An 8,248-nucleotide genomic window follows, 5' to 3' on the forward strand; every position below is an offset into this window, starting at 1 on the left:
ACTGTTTTAATTATTCTTATTTGTTTTGATTATTTTAATTTCTTCTATGTAAAGCACTTTGAATTGCCATTGTGTATGAAATGTGCTATATAAATAAACTTGCCTTGCCTTGCCTTGCCTAGACCATGACTACACTTGGGCCCTGTCCTAGGCCAGTTTCAGGGAGATGTGTGTTCACTCATTCAGTGCACTGAAGATGGGCCGTACGTTGTAGAAAGGGTTGTTTGTGGTCATGTGTGGGGCACACCAATTGGTTCTCATGAACATCTGCCCAATCCTCCAGATAATTCACCTCTGCATCGCCTTTCAATAGTCTACTGGGCAAATGGGCTGTTTCACCCTGGTACTCCCTATCTGAGCCATCACTTTCATAGTCAGTTTCAATTTTTTTGGGGGGGCGGGGGGGGGGGGGGGTGGGGGGTAAGGGGGTCACGTACGTCAAGAAGGTCCAGCACATTGACCTTTTTGTGGGACACTCATCACTACACTGAACAAAATTATAAACGCAATACTTTTGTTTTTGCCCCCATTTTTAATGAGCTGAACTCAAAGATCTAAGACAGGGGTGCCCAAGCTTTTTTGACCCAAGATCAACTTTTCAAGTAGCCAACCTCCCGAGATCTACCAGTCCCGTGTCAACATCGCAAATCCACACACATCGTTTCCAGCCTGCAGTAACTAATCTCACAACACTTTTTCTTAATAATAATAATAATAATAAGTTTATTTTTTATAGTGTCTTTCAAGAACAAGGTCACTTCACAAAATAATACAAACAGTTGACAGACAAAGAGACAAGCAATCTGCTTATTATAAAAAATAAAACAAGCAAGAAGCAGATGGAGACAACCAATAACAAAAAATAATTAACATGTTATATAATCAAAGAAAACAAACACTTTGATAAAGAAAGCATGTAACATAAAAAATTAAAGACAACAAGTAGTTCTTGTCACACAACTACTAGACATCACAACACAAACCCTCCCTCTCTCAAACACACACAAATTCCTCTCACACAGTTGCCAGTTTGCATAGTGCACTGTATCTCTCTCACACACACACACTCTCTCTCTCTCTCTCTCTCTCTCTCTCACTCTCTAGCTCACACACTCTCTCTCACACACTCTCTCTCTCACACACACTCTCTCTCTCTCTCTCACACACACACACACACACACACACAGTCTCTCTCTCTCTCACACACACACACTCTCTCTCTCTCTCACACACAGTCTCTCTCTCTCTCTCTCTCTCTCTCTCTCTCTCTCTCTCTCTCTCTCTCTCTCTCTCACTCTCTAGCTCACACACTCTCTCTCACACACTCTCTCTCTCACACACACTCTCTCTCTCTCACACACACACACACACACACACACACACACACACACACACACACACACACACACAGTCTCTCTCTCTCTCACACACACACACACACTCTCTCTCACACACACACAGTCTCTCTCACACACACACACTCTCTCTCTCTCTCTCTCTCTCTCTCTCTCTCTCTCTCTCTCTCTCTCTCTCTCTCTCTCTCTCTCTCTCTCTCTCTCTCTCTCTCTCTCTCTCTCTCACACACACACACACAAAATAGTAATAACTGACCTGACCTTAATATGAACCAAACAGAAAAATTAACCAGATACAAACAGGTAGATCTGTCAGTCTGTCAGGGTTATAATAAGGATCCAAGAGCAGGAGTTGACAGGAAAATTTAACAAGCCAGTCTGTCGTTATGGCACACAGAACTGGGTAAAACAAAACAGTCAAAAGAGGAAAAGACTGAATAAAAGACTGTCTTGATGAGGAAATAGAACTGATCACCCGTAGAGAAGTACATCAGCAGGGAAAAGAGAACCGCAGACGATCTCACACCGCTGAAGCAGGACACAGACAAAACTATTGCGCACCGGACAAACAAGAAAAGGTGAAGCTAAACGTAACATTCACAACACATCTAGGGTAACATTAGCCTAATAAATATATCAAAATACGCAAGATCAATATGGTGAACTTGGGACTGTTCGATTTTTATTTAAGGGGCTACTGGAGGAGTTTTGAGACCTGTAGTCAAAAAATTGGTTGATGAAACATTGATTAAAATTAAGATACAATTAATAAAAAAAACGAAATTCACTTTAAAGAAAGGCTTTGTGTTTGAGGTCTCTGTGAAAGTTTTAAAGTCACTTTCGCGGTCATGTCCGCTGCCGTAACGGAGAACTTAGTTTTTTCCCTCATAAATGCGAAGACGAAAAATAAATTAAACATAATATTTTATGTTCTGTGGAGGCCGACCCTTCTTCATCCGGTGGGTAGTATTATTTTTGTTTTGCGCAGTGTAATTCATAGAATTAGTAAAAAAATATTTTGCCACCTAAAAGTTAAAGATGTTTTGTGTCATGATTTATGTGTATTTCCCTCATAATATAAAACGCATGTGTAGACTGACATTTTTCTAATGTCTGGACTCCTTTATTAAGGGAGTAGCCTATGGATATATATAAGCAGACGTTTCAGTATTAAATGCATTTTCTGAGAATTTATATTTCAAGTTTTGACTGCAAATGCCACATCCATAACGCTGGAATTGCCCAATTTTAAAGAATTTATCCTCAGCTAGTTTTTGGGTGTAGGTCTACTACGTACTAGGCTATATGTTAACTTCAAATAATACTAATAGTAATTTAAAAATGTGGTAGCCCTACGTCTTACACATCACACTCCACTGTTATGGTGGCAATTTCAGTAGATTTTACTCACTAACATTGTTGTGGAGACACAATAAGAAACTAAAATATGGCATTATCGTGCTACAGCGCACATTCTATCAGCTGCAGTTCTGGCGCCTCAGTCCCAATACTGTAAAACTCGACGTACATTCACGTCACATGTTAATGCAGCGGTAGAGTAACACTCACAGGACACTGCACTTATTCGCAATCACAAATGATATTAATCATGAGGACTTTGAAAAGCTTCTGACCGCCGGAAAATGTTGTTAAATTAATGAATTCGATTATGAAGGATGCCGATTTGTAGATCGTGCTTTTCCTTTAATAGCCTACCTTCCGCAATCTATTTTTCAATTAGCCTACTTTTAAAAAGTGGTAGGGACAATATCGAGCCTGGCAAAAAGTGGTTGGGACATGTCCCACCCGTAAATTACGCCCCAATTTGTCCTAAACATGACACAAGCTTATATTAAGCGCTTCAAAATAACTGGTAAGATATAGTTAACCAGTTTAAAGCGTGAGATGCTCTGACAGATACTGCTGCTGACTGACAGATAAACAGCGCTGTTTAATGCATAAAGATGTGGTGCTTTCCTCAGTGCTCAACTTACAAGTCACAGGTATATTCTCCATCTGTAAATGTTAGAAATGTTAGAAAGTCAAACAAATATGTCCATTGCACTGTCAGGAGAGGACGAGCTGCAAGTGAATCTCCGCTAAAATTCAAGCTTCCGTGAACGAGCGCCGCCGCGCGCATGCGCGCTAAACAGACGGAGCACAATAGTAGCGCAATAGTTCTGACTAAAATATACATATTGCTAAAATATTTGTTGTTGGAGACAACAAATGGAATTTAAAACTTACAAGTATATTTTTATGAAAGTTTTATCAGAATTATCAGGGTGGTGATGGCGCAGTGGATAAAACACATACCTTTGGTGTGAGAGACCCGGGTTCGAATCCACTATGAGACACCAATGTGTCCCTGAGCAAGACGCTTAACCCCTAGTTGCTCCAGAGGCGTGCGACCTCTGACATATATAGCAATTGTAAGTCGCTTTGGATAAAAGCGTCAGCTAAATGAATAAATGTAAAATGTAATCAAATGCAGGCTAATATAATTAGTTTGTGCTTTTGTTTTTATTTTTAGTTAAACCTTTAGTCATTTTAAAAACAAAAGCATTATTTTTGTTTTTAGATTGTAATGTTATGTTAGAATGTAATGTGATTTTAACCACCTTTTTGCACTGAGGAAATATATTGCATAGCCGGCTACATTTCACTATATTTGTGTCCATATCCTTCAATATCAACATTGTTTGGATATCATTGAGCAGGATGTGAAATATATATTTTTTTTACAATAATACAGATTCTCTTTATCCAAATAGAAAAACGTAGAAAGTACCGAGATATACGTCGCTATTTAACCAAAAAATACTGAGATATATGATTTTTTGGTCATATCGCCCAGCCCTAATCACTTTCTACCTTAGTGGGAGACCTGGCACTGGGAGGAGGAAGATAGCTTCTCGTAGTCAGGAGTGTAGGAGCTGGTTGCAAGGCGTAGGCAGGCTGCAAGGTGGTCATCAGTCATTGTTGATCTGTACTTGGACTTGATGATTTTCATGTGCGAGAAAGCAGACTCACACAAATAAGTTGATCCAAAAAGAGCAGTCAGGTTCAAGGCACATCTTCTCAGATTGGGATACTTCTCCTCCACCAGTAGACTCCAGAACACTACATGCTCTCCAGGTTGAGCGGATGTTGATCTGGCTTTGATTTCAATGTCATTTTGCAATGTCAGAATCTCATCCTCAAGAGCGGAGCTTTCCAAGTCGAAAAGTGATTTGATTTTGTCGGCAATGTCACCAACATCAATACTTGCACCAAATGGATAACACATATAGCTGGCTACAGGCTAGATGGATGCAAAGTCAGTAAAACGCCTCTCAAACTCTGCCAAGATGCTCTGAACATGCTCCTCATAACGTGCACTGTCAAGCTGTGTCACACCTTTACCTTGACGTTGTAGTTCTGCTTGCATGTGAGGGAAGTTGCGCAGGTTACCACGCTGCAGCCTGCTTGACATCAGCTGTAGCTTGCTTTGAAATGTGTTCACTGAACTCATCATGTTGACTACATCTTTATCCATACCCTGCAGCTCTAAATTCAATTCATTGAGCTCGCCAGTGAGATCAGTGAGGAAAGATAAATCTAAAAGCCACTGGTGGTCATCTAGCTTTGTATGGTAATCCACATGTTTTGAAAGCTTCAGGAAGTCCTTGATTTCAGGCAATAGCTCCGTGAATCTGGCCAAAAATGTACCTCTGCTTAACCACCTAACATCCGTGTGAAGCAGCAGGTCTGTGTGCTCAGCATCATTCTCCTCCAAGCAAGCACGGAAAAGCCTTCTCTGCAGACTCCTGGCCCGAATTGAACACACAATCTTCATCGCAATATCCATAACTTCTTTCATATTTAAAATCTTTCCACACAACGCTTGCTGGTGAATTATACAATGATAATTCAGGATATCAGGGAAAGATTCACTTTCTTTGCACAGTGCAATGAACCCACTGGTGCGGCCCATCATAGCAGGCGCCCCATCAGTTGTGATGGAGATCAGCTTGAAGAGCGGCAGTTGTGTCTCCCTAACAAATCCCATGAAAACATTAAAAATATCCTCACCTCTGGTGTGTCCTTTTAATGGCAAAATTGTGAGTAGCTCTTACTTGGCGCTCATGTCTCCAAAAATCATCCTGATGAAAACACACAATTGTGCCACATCCACCATATCAGTCGACTCGTCGAATTGGAGGGAAAAGCACTCACACGCGTCAATATCCTTCTTCAGTTGCTCTTCTACATCCACAGCCATTCTCTCAACTCGCCTTGTTATAGTATTGCGGGAGAGTTGCACTTCTTTAATGGCCTTCACGATCTCTGTTTTATTTTTAAAGTCGTCAAAAAGGCTATCCGCTGCCTCGAGAAAGGCATCCTTCACCATTTCGCCGTCAATGAATGGCTTCTTGTGTATAGCAAGGACGTGACTGACGCGATAGGAAGCAATAGTTGCGGCCTTACTCTGGGTCTTCGGTTTGGTGAAGATTGATTGCCGCGCTGCATGCTGTGCTTTCAAATCCCGCACTTTTGTGGCACGTAAAGGCGTTTTTGCAGGGAAATCCCTCTCGTAGCTCCCGTGTACGGTTTTAAAATGCCGCTCCAGATTTCCTTTCTTTGCCAACGCCACCGTTGCATTACATATCAAACAAACAGGCTTTGAATGAGAATAAACAAAAAAATAATCTTCCTCCCATTCAAGGTGAAAATGGTAGGTCTTGGCTCGTTTCCCCTCAGCCATGTTTACGTTTAGGAGCGTGTAATTGTAACCGCTGTTCGCTAGCTTCTAGTTACTGTTGACAACTGTCAAACTCCTGTCATGCATGTCACGCGCAACCTAAAAACGCGCGGTTAAACGTGACCTAGTTTTTTCTTTTTCTCTTTTTTAAATACTTTTTTGTGGACGTGTTGGCAAGGACTCATGATATAGGTTGTAGTGTACATTTAATAAAAAATATAACACACACATAAAAAAAACTTTTATTTTTTTATTTTTTTTTCTACACTCCTCGCGGTCGACTTTGGATCAGTCTGCGGTCTACCAGTAGACCGCGATCGACTGGTTGGGCACTGATGATCTAAGACCTTTTCTATGTACACAAAAGGCCTATTTCTCTCAAATATTCTTCACAAATCTGTCTAAATCTGTATTAGTGAGCACTTCTCTATTGCCAAGATCATCTATCCCCCTCACAGGTGTGGCATGTTCAGTGTAGGATTGCCAAAACCTGCCAATACCAGCCAATACCTGTGTTTTCAATTGAAGCACTGTGTTATACTACCGGTCACAATTGTGACCGTAAACAAATTTACAAGTCTTACGAGCAAAATATATATGCAGGAGTATAATTCTCAAAATATATCAGGAGTAGACCCTTTAAAGAATATATGTACAAAATATGATAGTTCTATATGTAAATTAAGATGTTTTATATACTACTTTTTGTAGTAGTCTGAAGAAGACATCTTCTTCTAGATGTGCAAGCAGGAAGTGAACTGATCTGGTCATGTGACCTTTCACACTAGTCACATGACATTAATTGATTTTAATCAAGACAATCTATTTTGTCATTTAAAAGTTGAATTTCTAGCCCAAAGTAAAAAAAAAAACATTTTTAGAGCTTCCAGAAATAAGAAACAGGCTGCGGTCACAATTGTGACCGGTGGGATAAGTAGACGTTTAATTTTTTTTCAATCATTTCATATTTCTACCTACAATTTTTTTTTACATTTAAAACATTAATCTCTTAACATAATTTATGCAATTATAATTTGCTGTGTTAATCATCATGCCATGTCTAAACAGCCTGTGTCAATCCAAAAATGTATTTTATTGATACCGACTTTCTTTTATTTGGTCATAGTAGCCATACACTGTGTCTTTGCATTCTGATTGAATTTGTTGACTAAATTTAAGAATCTGTCATAAGAGGACAGATATATGACAATGATCCTGCACTACATTGTATTATATTGTATTATAATGACGATGTAATATTAGCCTACCACTAAACTTTGACTATATGCCTTGGCATGCTTATTACTTGTTCTAGGAACCTCAAAGCATATTTACATTTTTGTCTAATTTGCTACTCCGTCATGATGTTGTAGGGCCCAAACATAAACTCAAGCCCAGGGGCTCCCAGCCCCCTAAATCTTGCCCCCTAAGTCCTGTATGTGCATACAGGCCATACATAACAAATAGACATTTTAAAAAATATATTATTCATAAGTATTTAAGTTAATAAAAACATCTAAAACAAAGAATAAATGTATTATTTAAATTTGTATAATAACAACTGTCAGTGCGTGAACAGGCTTTTAGGCTTGAATTTAGGCTATTTCAATAGATTTTTTCAGTCAGTGAAGCCAAATAATTGGGTGACAAATAGCATGCATATAGTCAAGTCACCTTTATTTATATAGCGCTTTTTACAATACAGATTGTATCAAAGCGCTTCACAGTGATAACATGAAAACAATATAACAAAGTTTGTTTCTAAAAGAAAATTGCGTCAACGTCCACCTTAAGTAAGGCAGATCAATAATATTATTGAATATTAAATGTCCCCAACTAAGCAAGCCAAAAGCCAAGGCAACAGTGGCAAGGAACCAAAACTCCATCAGATGACAGAATGGAGAAAAAAACCTTGGGAGAAACCAGACTCAGTCGGGGGGCCAGTTCTCCTCTGACCAACGAAGTAACAGTGCATGATTCGGGCAGCATTACAAGTCAGATTGGAATCGGAACATTTAGAGTATTTATCCATTTCCATCTTTTGGAAGTCCAAGTAATCACGCCGGTATTAGGACGAGTTGTTGAGGATCAGTGCCGTCCACCATAGAGAGTCCATATCGCCCGTGTTGAGTCGTCACTTCACAGGCTT

This window comes from Rhinichthys klamathensis, unplaced genomic scaffold (genome assembly GCF_029890125.1).
Source record: "Rhinichthys klamathensis goyatoka isolate OS25496 unplaced genomic scaffold, OSU_Roscu_1.1 h1tg000018l_1, whole genome shotgun sequence".
Taxonomy (NCBI): Eukaryota; Metazoa; Chordata; class Actinopteri; order Cypriniformes; family Leuciscidae; genus Rhinichthys; species Rhinichthys klamathensis.